We start from the raw sequence: 13,842 nt of genomic DNA, 5'->3' as shown, positions 1-13,842 counted from the left end.
GGCTCTACTAGAGAGACGTTACACATTATGAAGTGGTCTACTGTTGAAATTTCAAATGTTTATGTTCCAATAATAGTTGAACAACATGTTACTTCTGGCCACATGCATCTTGTGAGCAAAATCTGGGAAATTGGAACACACGTGCAGGTCCATTGACACTTGTTTTTCCCACACACCACCTACGAATGAATCTGGGAATGGAGAGAAAAGATAGTGGCACTAGAAGTACTCTCCACCACACACTGTACAAGGTGACTTGAAGAGTATAGATGTAGATGAAGCTGTTCAACTGTTGAGGCAGTTTTTGAGGAGGCAAAAATACACAGTTCACGTAAGACATCAACTACTACAGCTGTTATAAGAAGTAAGGGGACACTTACGGAGTCTTAGAAGGCACCAATACACTGTATTTAAACTTAAATAAATACAGAACAAGTAAATGTAGTAACAGAAATTCTTTGGTGCAATATAAATAATAAAAGGAGTAAATTAATAACTCCGTGTATAACTGAATTCTTGAGTGTCTATACACATATGAAGAAGACTTAATAAGATTTGTTACTGGGCTTTCGACTCATGTCCTTCTAGCTACTAAATTCACCTATGCACTCAAGTATATACACTCATACACTACACATATACATTGTTTCAGCCAACTACAATTATCAGCACTGTAACTCAGCTGAGGTGTGCAGTTATATTTTGTGGAGAGTGGAAGGTAGAAATCAGACAGGATATAGGAGAAGAGTTGTTGGAGGGAAGGATATCTGGCAGCTGAGAGGAAGAAGATGCAAGTGAATGGGACAGGAACTTGGAATCTGCAATCTCCAAACCTCTTACCCTATCCTTTCTTCCCTCACAGGCTTCTACACAACCACTCACACCACTTGAGTTAACATGATAATGTAACTGAGCAGGTATATGTGTTTGTGTGTATCGAGTAATTAGCTATGAATCTTCCAGAAGCCTTTATAAGGATCTTTGAACTCTTGAGCTCATTTTCAAATACATTAACTTCTTAAACAATGGAAGCTCCAGGCAGGAATATCACCAATGTAGGAAAAGATAGATTGCTACTTACCATAAAGATATAAGACTAAGTTGCAGACTTACACTTAAGCTATCAGCTTCAGCCTTCATTACAGAAAGAGAAGCACACACCATTCATTCACACAAGCAAGCACACCTCACACACATGACTGCCACGTCCATCAGCTTGGGCCAGAATGCAAGTATCATGTGGAATGAAAGGAGCAATCTGTAGAGAACAGGGAAGAGAAAGGGGAAGGGATAGTGGAGTAAGAGTGAGGGAAGAGAGGATCATTGTCTGCCGGACTGCGCAGGGCTAGAATGCCAACTGGCACAGTGTCAGGAGGTTGTGGGGCAGGAAGGGATTAAAAAAAGTGTAAAAAGGAGAGGAGCAGAAAAATATGGGCTGTTGCATTGGCAGAGTGTGGCAAACAAAGAGGGTTAGAGATGAGCATGGGAAGGAGGTGATAGGACAGAGAGGGTGGAAACTGTTGGATTTGGAGTGTGGGGATAGTTATGTTATCATAGGTTGAGGCGAGGATAATAACGTAATAGGAGAATTCATTATAAGGATATCTCCCATCTGCACAGTTCAGAAAAGCTGGTGATGGAGGGGAGGATCCAGATTGCTCAGGTAGTGAAGCAGCCATTGAACTAAAGCAAGTGTGCCACAAGGTCATCTACTTTGCTTTTGCCACAGTTTGGTGGGAACCATTCATCCTGGTGGACAGATGGTTAGTAGTCATACCAATATAAAAAGGTATGCAATGATTGCAGCAGAGCTGGTAAATGACATGGCTTCTTTCATAGGTGGCTTGGCCCCTGATCGGGTAGCATAAACCTATGACAGGACTGGATTAGGAAGAACTGGGTGGGTTGGTTGAGCAGGTCATGAACCTGGGTCTTCCACTTTTGGCAAGGTGTTGGGATTGGGTGTGGCACAGGGATGGACTAGAATGTTGTGGCAGTTGGGTCAGTGACACAACACCACTTTAGGAGGGGTAGGAATGATCTTACATAGGATGTCCCCTGTTTTAGGGCATGATGACAGGTAATCAAACCAGTGGCGAAGTATGTGGCTCAGTTGTTCCAGTCTTGGGTAGTATTGAGTGACAAAGTGGATAGTTCTTGGGGGTGGTGGGAGGGTAGTACTGGATGACAAAGGGGGCCTTCCTTTGTGGAAACTTCTTGAGGTTGGTGGGAGGATTGGGGCTATGAGGAGAAATATGGCATGAGAGATCTGTTTGTGGACTAGGTCTTGGGGCTAGCACTTGTTTGTGAAGGTCTTGATGAGACCCTCAGCATACTGGGTCAAGGGAGTTCCTGTCACTGCAGAAATGTTGTGGCCAAGCTGTATAAGAGAAATTTTTAGGTGTGAAAGGGATGACAGTTCTCATAATGCAGATACTGTTTGTGGTTGGTGGTTTTAATGTAGACTGAGGTGCAGGTGGAGCCATCAGAGAGAATAAGGTCACTGTCTCTTGGAAGGTTGGTTCGAGGAGGATCCGTTGAAGTGGATAGGAGAGGTGTTGAGGTTGTGAAGGAATGAATGTAGGATGTCTTGGCCCTGAGTCCAGATCTTGAGTCTGAACCAATCTAAGGATCTGGTGTTTTGGAAGGCTAAGAATGTCTCCTGTAGATGGCCCATAAGCAGGTTGGCATAGGAGGCTGCCATGCAGATGCTCATGGCTGGGCCACAGATTTGTTTGCATATCTTCCCGTCAAAGAAGAAGTAGTTGTTTGTTAGGATAAAGTTAATGAGGTGTATGAGGAATGATGTAGCGAGTTTGGAGTCTGAAGGACATGGAGAAAAGTTGTGTTCAATAGTGGTAAGACCATGGGCATGAGGGTTGTTGGTGTATAGGGAGGTAGTGCCAACAATGATGAGTAGGGATCTAGTAGGTATAAAGAGTGGGGAGAGTGGAGATTTGTTGAAGGAAGTGGTTGGTATCTTTGATGAGGGAGGCTAGATTATGGGCAATTGGTTGGAAGTATATGTTAATGAAAGGCTAAATTCTTTAAGTGAGGGCACAATAACTAGCCTCAATGGGATGACAGGGATTGTTGGGTTTGCGGATTTTTGGATGTTGAAGTGGGTGTGGAGGGTGTCATAGAGGTGAAGAGGGAAATGGACTCAGGGGAGATGTTCTGGGCAGGGCCTAAGGCTTTAAGTAGAGAGTGGAGGTTGTGTTGGACTTCTGGAATGGAAACACTCTGGCAGAGTTTGTAGATGGAGGAGTCAGATAATTGCCAGTAGCCCTCCTCCATGTAGTCACTGTGATTCACAAATGTTGGAACCTTTGTCTGCAGGTAGGACGATTAGGTCACAATTAGTTTTGATGTTGTGTATGGCTATTCTTTCTTCTGGTGAGAGGCTGGTGTTCTGAGGAAGGGACCTTGGGAAGAATGGAGAAGGTAAGTTGGAAGTAAGGAATTTCTGAAATGTAGCCAATTGGTGGATAGGTGGGAGGAGGGGTAGGATCACAGTTGTATGGTGGTATGGACTGGGAGAGGCAGGGTTCAATGTTGGAATTAGGTTGGCTTTGCTTTGAGGGATTGGCAGCAAAGAAGTGTCTCCACTGCATGGATCAGCATGGTTAAATTTGGGTATAGAGTGAAAGGTGAGGCCTTTGGACAGGACTGGAAATTCTGTGAAGGTGAGGGTTTTGGTGGAAAGTTTAACAACAGTGTTAAGGGAATATTTCAGCTCTATATTTGGTGGAGTGTTGGCAGGGAGTTTTGAGGTATGTGGGAAGTTGAAAAGGTCAGCTAGGCAGGGTTTAGATGCTATGAGAGGAGGATGAGGAGGAACCCTTTGGGTAGAATAAATGCTGGAAAATGAAGAACTGAGGCAGCAGCAGGATGTCAAAAGGTTGGATAACTTATGCAAGTGATGCCTGGATGCTCCTCCATGTGCTGGAGAGCAAGGGATTCTGTTTCTTGGATTTTTAATGTATGAAGCAGGATTGCACAGTAGCAGTATCTTGCAGAGGGAGCAGAGGTTGTTCTGGGATGTCTGTGCCATTTAGATGTGTTTTTGCAGTACCGGGCTTGTGAGGGACAAAGTCTGACAGAATCTGTAATGGTAAATGTCATTGTGAAAGGAGGGGTGGGATCCAGAGAAAGGAATTTTTATGGTTAGGTCATTTTGGGGGTTTCCATGGTTTACGCAGCATTTAAGAAAGGGGATGTGGGACTGGGTTTTAGGCAGAGCAGTTACACTTTTCTGGACTGGTGCAGAAACTTGGACCAGGTGTCCGTTGTGGCATGAATGGTGTAACGGAAGCAGAAATGAAGCAAACACGTCCAATCCACCCAGCCAGCACCTCCAATTCCAGTTCTGTCACAGGTTTATCTTACCCCATCAGGGGTCGGGCCACCTGTGAAAGCAACCATGTCATTTACCAGCTCTGGTGCACTCACTGCAAAGCTTCTTATATTGATATGACTACCAACCACCTGTCCACCAGGATGAACAGCCAGCACCAAACTGTACCCAAGAGCAAAGTAGACCATCCAGTGGCACAGCATGCAGCTGGACGCAACATGCTCCATTTCAATGGCTGCTTCACTACCCAAGCCATCTGGATCCTCCCCTCAACCACCAGCTTTTCTGAATTGTGGAGGTTTGAGTTATCCTTATAATACATTCTCCCGGCCTCAACCTATGGTAATGTGCTGTCTCCACCCCCCCCCCCCCCTCACCTACCCCACAGTTTCCACCCCCTCCCCCCTGCTGTCCTATCAGTTCCTCCCCATTCTCATCTCCCACCCTCATTGTTAGACACCCTCTGCCAACATAATCACCCGTATTTCCCCACTCTTTTCCTTTTCCTCTCCATTTTCCGTGCCTCCCTACCCCAAAACTTCCTGATGCTACACCCAATGCCATTCTGGATCTGCACACTCTATCAGACCACATTCCTCTCTTCCCCCACCCATACACTGCTGTCCCTTCACCTTCTCTGCTCCCTCCACATTGCTGCTTCCATCTCATGTGATAGTTGCATTCCTTGTCTGAGCTGTTGGAGTTAGCAGTCATGTGTATATGAGGTGTGCTTGTGTGAATGAAAAGTGTGAGGCTGAGGCTGAAAGCTTGTGCATAAAAGGATTTTAATTGTGGCTATCTGCAACTTAGTGTATTATCTTTATGGTAAGTAGCAATCTATCTTTTTCTAGATTGCTGTTAACTTCCTAATGGTTTTTATTGCATATGATATAAATCACTTTCATGTGAACTGTCATATACATGGTCACAGTACAAGAGACAATAATTTTGACTTCTTGTCTAGTGTTCAGAGTAGAGTTACATGCTCTGATGTGAAGATAGTCATCACGTTCGTATGAAATTCAAAAAAATTATTAGGAATTTCTACTAATTCAAAAGAAAACTAAAAAATATATATTATTTGCCACTTTCTCCAAATTATCTCAATATCTATACTCAAGGATTGGAAAGTTCAGTTAGCAACATGAAAAGCAGTAGTGTCTGTTGTAATGCTGCATGACACATAGTAATGTACTGTGAGTAGGACTCAGTATTTATGGATGTAGGTCACTATTTTCTTTGAAAAATACCAGTGTAATCATGCAATTATTAAGGTATTAAAAGCAGATAATCAGCAACGATATAATTCAACTGAGGTGTCAGCAGCTTTTTTCAGAGTAGCAGCCTTCTTTTGGATTAACTTGTTTTGACTTAACTGATGTAAGCATGAATAGCATCCAGTAATGGAGTGATAGTTTATTGCTAATAGAGTACACAAATTAAGTTTCTGCAGTTTGCTTGGTATTTGTTAATCATTCAACATCCCTAGAGTTCCTCCTTCTTGATGTGGTCTACAGAACACAATGAATGGGTGAAAGGACAAATGAGCACCATCAATATTACACAAGTGGTGCAGTTGAATCAAGTTTGATGAGTTTAAGTATGCCTGCTGTATAGAAGCAACAAATTAACCATGAGGATGAGTGTTTATTCTGCATGTTTCTGCAAAGGGAATTAGACTAAGAACCCGACTGTATTCCATTTTTCAGCTGCTATTCAACCCGTGCCGTACTATAAGAAATATTTGTTCCTGTTCCACCTACCTCCACAGACATCATAAGTTTGGGTTAAAACACTGCTGCAATTTATTTTGATGAAGACACTGCATAACCCAGGTCACAGGTCTTCACAATAAATCCTATATACCATTCTGACAATCCACAGTGGACACTTCCTTCATCAAAATGTTGACTTCGGAAAACGTGTAGATATGTCAGTTTAATGATTGCTTTGAATACAGCATACAAAGGTCAGTGGAGATTGTTCACTTGAATGTATATCTTAAACCTTATGTTATGACCTTGGCAATATATGGGCAGTTGAGTAACACAAGAGAAAGAACAGTGTATTTTAAAGTAACTGTTTCTCTCCTAACACACATATATTTGTAGTCTACAAGTAACTATCAGAATTATCAATAGGAATAGGATTTTTATGATAGGGCATGTATTTTTCAGTAAGACTTACAAGTTCCTGAAATATGTGGGTACATGGAGTAAAAGAATTTGCTGACCAAAGCAGCTGAATGGATGTGTTGAGTGTTTGTGCTTTTGATTGCCAGTTCATGTTGAATGATGTGATATGATGGACACTTTTGTATTGTGCAGTTCTGAATAAATGTTTTATACCACAACAATTGTGTTCACATATTACTAATATCTACCTTTCAGCTAAATGATGGAAACCACCTGCATTGGTGGCTCCAGTCACGGTGAACACCACAATAATAATGAAATAGCACCTCAAGTCACCTTATTGTGCAGTAACAATGCAGCCATTAGACGCAATACTTAGTTGTTCATTCACTGTTACATGCAGCTATGTTGCTCTGAATTCATCAACATCTGACACCATTCAGTTTTTTCACTGCCTTCAACAACAAACAGTGTGAAAGATTGAACAAGATGCTTCCACAAATATTGTGTCACAAGAAACAGTGACTGTTAACACAACAACGATTTGAAGTGGAATGATCATATAAAATTAATTGTTGGTAAGGCGGGTACCAGGTTGAGATTCATTGGGAGAGTGCTTAGAAAATGTATTCCATCAACAAAGGAGGTGGCTTACAAAACACTCGTTCGACCTATACTTGAGTATTGCTCATCAGTGTGGGATCCGTACCAGATCGGTCTGACGGAGGAGATAGAGAAGATCCAAAGAAGAGCGGCGCGTTTCATCACAGGGCTATTTGGTAACCGTGATAGCGTTACGGAGATGTTTAATAAACTCAAGTGGCAGACTCTGCAAGAGAGGCGCTCTGCATCGCGGTGTAGCTTGCTCGCCAGGTTTCGAGAGGGTGCGTTTCTGGATGAGGTATCGAATATATTGCTGCCCCCTACTTATACCTCCCGAGGAGATCGCGAATGTAAAATTAGAGAGATTAGAGCACGCACGGAGGCTTTCAGACAGTCGTTCTTCCCGCGAACCATACGCGACTGGAACAGGAAAGGGAGGTAATGACAGTGGCACGTAAAGTGCACTCCGCCACACACCGATGGGTGGCTTGCGGAGTATAAATGTAGATGTAGATGTAGATGTAACAACAGTTGATATTGAAGCCATTATTAGTGAACTTGCACACTGAATCTACCTTGGCAAGTTTCATTGACAGTGGACATTCTGTGTTCATATGAAAAGATATTATGCCAGTCACATCTTCTACAGTTAATGCACCTTATCACTGTAATTCTTCATACACACAGCTGTTCTGCAACCATGATGCCATTTTTCATGTTACAACTGTGACCACTGTTGGTATAACGTGCAGTATATCAACACTGCCCACAAATGCCGGCACCCCTGCTCATACTCAAATGACAAACAGCGCCACAACATTGAGTCATCTTTCTTCCACAGTGTCAGCATCCCCTGAAGGATGTCTGTATACCTGTGATTATTCCACAAACACATACTCCCTTGTCAACAGGGGTTCAGATATATGTACGGTGCCTCAACAGATATTTGAGCCACACTATCAGCCTTCAAGTTGCAGTTCCATGCAGCTAACAATGTTAGTATCCACATGCACAATGCTGTTGATCATGTCGTACAGCTTATAGATGAACTACGTTGCCCTCGGACCTTCTATCAGCAACATTAATGGACCTATACGAGGAGTTGACTTTCTCTTTAAATTCCATCTCTCCCCCAACAGCAACCATCCTGACCTATTTGACCATGCTACACAGCAGTTTGTTTTGGGGCTTTTTACCCTAGCTCCACCACGGGCCACAAACCAATGCTTGCACCCACCGATGACTTGCATCACTACCGGCGATGACCATTGTTCAGTTTTGCACAGATGTGTCATAATGATACAAGCTGTTGCCACACTTCAGGAATATCTCCTAGTGACCTGCGATGACAGGCAGCTACTTCACTCTGTCAGTGGTGATTTGCACTGACGGATACATGAGAAGTCCCACACGTGTATGCAAGCAACTCTGATGCCTATCACATACTGTAGTGGCCACTGAACCCCCCCCCCCCCTACACACACACACACACACACACACACACACACACACACACACACACACACAGCGCCCGCAACACCAGCAAATAACTCAAGTCATTACAATGCTTCCTGCCTTGCTTCTTGCACTTTAGAAAATGCATTCCTGTCCCTCACAAAACAAACCATGTGTTAAGATCTATCTATGAGAACATAGATAGATCCTAACATATAAAGAATGGTATGAGCCACTGCATCAATATGATGCCATTTGGCACAAAATACAGCACCTGGCACATGCTCTCCTCCATGCAGCTAATGCAGCAGTGGACAAAACATTACAAGTGAGTGTCCTTCAGCTTCTAGACAGTGCTGGAGCACTGCCCATAAAAAAGGTAGGGATAAAAGGAAATTCCATAAGACTCTTTGAGGACAACAGATCTCTCAACTCCTGCACATTCCTAGTAATACTCTATGGACTGAAAAATGTGGCAGTGATTAATCAACGAGACACTTTACAAGCCTAATCACTGTTAAGTGCACATTAATTACATCTTAATTTTCTCTGCTGACCCCCATAGCTACAAATAAATCCTCGAACTCATCCACACTGAACTCAGTTGCCACCGCCTTGAACCTAACATACCCTTCATCAGTTCCTTGGTATTCTAACTTTCTACTAACAACACTTACCACATGGCATGGAGTTTCAAACACTCCTGACCAACACTCCTGCTGCAACACACCCACAATGAAAACAGAAACTGAATCATTGAGATGCAAATGGCATCTTGTGTATACAGTTTCTCTGGCACACCCTACATTGGACTCTCAGATTATCATCACCATGGGCTCAGCTGGCAGGGATGAACTACCGCAAGACGGGGCAGGTGACATGCAACCCCTCTAGTTTTCCTCAAGCCATGGTACACAGTGAACAAGATACAGGGTGTTTCAAAAATGACCGGTATATTTGAAACGGCAATAAAAACTAAACGAGCAGCGATAGAAATACACCGTTTGTTGCAATATTCTTGGGACAACAGTACATTTTCAGGCAGACAAACTTTCGAAATTACAGTAGTTACAATTTTCAACAACAGATGGCGCTGCGCTCTGGGAAACTCTATAGTACGATATTTTCCACATATCCACCATGCGTAGCAATAATATGGCATAGTCTCTGAATGAAATTACCCGAAACCTTTGACAACGTGTCTGGCGGAATGGCTTCACATGCAGATGAGATGTACTGCTTCAGCTGTTCAATTGTTTCTGGATTCTGGCGGTATACCTGGTCTTTCAAGTGTCCCCACAGAAAGAAGTCACATGGGTTCATGTCTGGCGAATAGGGAGGTCAATCCATGCCACCTCCTGTATGTTTTGGATAGCCCAAAGCAATCACACGATCATCGAAATATTCATTCAGGAAATTAAAGACGTTGGCCGTGCGATGTGGCCGGGCACCATCTTGCATAAACCACGAGGTGTTCGCAGTGTCGTCTAAGGCAGTTTGTACCGCCACAAATTCATGAAGAATGTCCAGATAGCGTGATGCAGTAAGCGTTTCGGATCTGAAAAATGGGCCAATGATTCCTTTGGAAGAAATGGCGGCCCAGACCAGTACTTTTTGAGGATGCAGGGATGATGGGACTGCAACATGGGGCTTTTCGGTTCCCCATATGCGCCAATTCTGTTTATTGACGAAGCCGTCCAGATAAAAATAAGCTTCGTCAGTAAACCAAATGCTGCCCACATGCATATCACCGTCATCAATCCTGTGCACTATATCGTTAGCGAATGTCTCTCGTGCAGCAATGGTAGCGGCGCTGAGGGGTTGCCGCGTTTGAATTTTGTATGGATAGAGGTGTAAACTCTGGCACATGAGACGATACGTGGACGTTGGTGTCATTTGGACCGCAGCTGCAACATGGTGAACGGAAACCCAAGGCCGCTGTTGGATCACCTGCTGCACTAGCTGCGCGTTGCCCTCTGTGGTTGCCGTACGCGGTCGCCCTACCTTTCCAGCACGTTCATCCGTCACGTTCCCAGTCCGTTGAAATTTTTCAAACAGATCCTTTATTGTATCGCTTTTCGGCCCTTTGGTTACATTAAACCTCCGTTGAAAACTTCGTCTTGTTGCAACAACACTGTGTTCTAGGCGGTGGAATTCCAACACCAGAAAAATCCTCTGTTCTAAGGAATAAACCATGTTGTCTACAGCACACTTGCACATTGTGAACAGCACACGCTTACAGCAGAAAGATGACGTACAGAATGGCGCACCCACAGACTGCGTTGTCTTCTATATCTTTCACATCACTTGCAGCACCATCTGTTGTTGAAAATTGTAACTACTGTAATTTCGAAAGTTTGTCCGCCTGAAAATGTACTGTTGTCCCAAGCATATTGCAACAAACGGTGTATTTCTATCGCTGCTCGTTTAGTCTTTATTGCCGTTTCAAATATACCGGTCATTTTTGAAACACCCTGTATATGTGAGTAGGAGGGTCTACCCTCTGAGTTGCAGCATGTTTGGGAAATCTTGCACAGGAATGGCTACTCAGAGAAATAGATGAGACACACCCTCAAACCAAGCAAGAAGGAGAAAGAAGATGACCCAGGAGAAGACACAAAGAATCCAATGTTCCTTATGTATATGGACCACCCAGGCCAAGACTGCCATGATTCTGGAGAAAAATAACATTAAAACTATTGTACATTGAACAGACCAGGGTGCTGTGCTGGGTGAACAGTTTCTGGTACTCAATAATCAAAGAGGCAGTGGAAATGCTGTTCCATAATGGTCTTGTCAACCAGGATGGTGGTTTCCAATTGAGCTCCTCACAGGATGTGGCAGTTGCAACAATATGCCAAGAGTGCTCTGTGTTCTGTGAAGGCAGATGGAATAAACAGGCAGCTCCAGGACATGAGGCTCAGACCCTCCAGCACACTATGAATTCCTCCCTCCCCCTCCCCCCCCCCCCCCCTCTCTTCCCCAGGCCCATATGATCTGATCGCACTTTTTACAATTAGTGCAGATGTGGTAGGAGCCAAATGCTTTTCAGACATCAAGAAATACTGTATCTAGCTGACTGCCTTGATCAAAAGCTTTTGGTATGTCATGTGATAAAATTGCAAGTTGGGTTTCATATGATTGATGTTTTCAGAATCCATGCTGGTTGGTGTGAAGGAGGTCACTCTGTTCAAGGTACATCATTATGTTTGACCTCAGAATATGTTTAAAATTCTACAACAAATTGATGTCAGGGATGTTGAATGTTAGTTTTTTGGATCACTTCTACTGCCCTTCTTGTAGACAGGTGTGACCTGTACTTTTTTCAAAGAACCGGGCATGGTTTTTTGCTCAAGGGATCTATGATAGATGATAGTTAGAAGACGGGCTAACTTAGCAACAAATTCAACATAGAATCTGACAGGGATTCCATAAGACCCTGGAACTTTGTTCACTTTTTAATGATTTAAGCTGTTTCTCAATATCACTGACACTAATACTTCTGTCTGATGCCACTGTAGCAGGACAATAGCTGACTTGTGTGTGCCTCAGCGTGTTGACAAGCACAGCCTGCGAGTCAGTTGATGGTGTCAGTCTCCCTTGGTTCCATGCGCTAGCATATCAGATTTCACTAGAGATCACACCAACATGAAAATGCAAAAATATTACATCAGCTTGGTAACTAAAGACAGATCTAACATTCCTTGCTGCCAATATGTAAACAAAACATTCACTACATGCACTACTGCTTCTTGTTCTGCTGTATCTTATGGCAAAATACAGTGCACTACATTTTCCTGTCCTGAGAAAGTCTGCTAACAAAATTTGATGAACCAGCTTTAAATAATGCCTCAAGGAATACACTACAAACCCATACAAATCACTCCCATAGCAATCATGAAGAGAAGATTAGATTAATTACAGCACATACAAAGGCATTATTCTTCCCATGCTCCATGTATGAATGGAACAAATAAAACCCTAATAACTAGTACAGTGGAGTGTGCACTGGCAGTTCGCACTGGTTCACAGAGTTCAGATACAGATGTGGATATGAATTAGAAGGTACACTGTCTGAAAGCTTTATCTAGCACTTTGATATGTAATTATTACCAGCTCACTGCAACTAACAAGTGCAGTCCAGTAAATTAAGCTCACAATAGCTACCAACTATTGTTTGCTAACTAAAATTTGCAGTTGTTTGAAGCATCACTTTTCCTGCAGGCTACAACAAATTAATCTGCCAGGAGGTCTTTGTGGTCTTTCAATTACTGGTTTGTGGTGCCTTTTCTACAAGATTATGTGTGGTTCTGGTTTTATACTTTGCTAGAGGTCTTCTTCTCTCATGTATCTACAAATAAAAACAGTTTAGCCTCAGCACAGTGAAAAACATAGCTCTGCTTTCATACTCTTCAGTAATGTCATGACAGATTGAATCTCCATAATTTCTCACTAGTCATACACTGCAGACAAGTCAGAATTATTTGCTACATGACCACAGTGTTCCACATAATTGTTTTTAAACTGCTTACAGGATTCATTCAATATGTCTTCCACCAATTCGGTTGCCTATGAAGTCAAAATCTTGACAGTGTGTCCCACACCAACATAGTTTTACAAGGTTTGAGCACCATTTGCCAAACAAGCTTCCCACATGGAATAGCTTTTGAGAAGTTTTCAGCACACTTTCTCAAACGTCTGTTTACCTTTGATGACTTGGACCATTTCAACATCATCTGCTTCATGTACAGCCATTACATGAAACAGTTGCATTGTCATTGAGTTACATCTGTTGTCTTAACACTTCCTTCATTTGTCACAGCACATTGGTTGTTTTGTTTGGCAACCTGTGTCTTCAGGTCCTGAATTTCAATTTTAAGTTCATCATGTTTAGATTCAATTTGATAGAAAACTCCATTCAAATATTATCAAGCTCATCACATGAGTTTTGATGAACTTTTTTAGTTTCTGGGTCAATTTTTTTAAGTTTCTTGTTCATCTTTTCCCATTATTGGAGCAGTTTTTTCACTAATTTCCTGGCTAGAGTTTTGAGTTTCCTGATAGGATTTTTTTTAACTTCTTGCACAAAATTTACCAGTTTTGTGATTCATTCCTTTTCAATATCTGCAACAGTGAATCATTACCAACAGTATTTGTTTCACTTCCTGTCTAACTGACAGCGTTGAACTATGCCTCTTTTTTTACTAATATGGTACTCTAACTCAATCACCAAATTCTCCCTCTTCATTAACAATATAACTACCATTTTGTTTTTACCTGCCATTTTAATAA

The 13,842-nt window shown here is 42.5% G+C and overlaps 1 protein-coding gene across 1 annotated transcript in view; it reads left to right on the top strand.

Annotated features, from left to right (window-relative positions):
• Positions 1-13,842, top strand: part of LOC124613475 (dynein axonemal heavy chain 6-like) — a 984,594-nt gene that overhangs the window by 700,530 nt on the left and 270,222 nt on the right. The gene's annotated exons all lie outside the window — the stretch shown is intronic.

The sequence above is a fragment of the Schistocerca americana genome, chromosome 4 (genome assembly GCF_021461395.2).
Source record: "Schistocerca americana isolate TAMUIC-IGC-003095 chromosome 4, iqSchAmer2.1, whole genome shotgun sequence".
Classification (NCBI taxonomy): domain Eukaryota; kingdom Metazoa; phylum Arthropoda; class Insecta; order Orthoptera; family Acrididae; genus Schistocerca; species Schistocerca americana.
The sequence above is the reverse complement of the archived record's forward strand: the minus strand, read 5'-3'. Positions and strand labels throughout refer to the sequence as shown.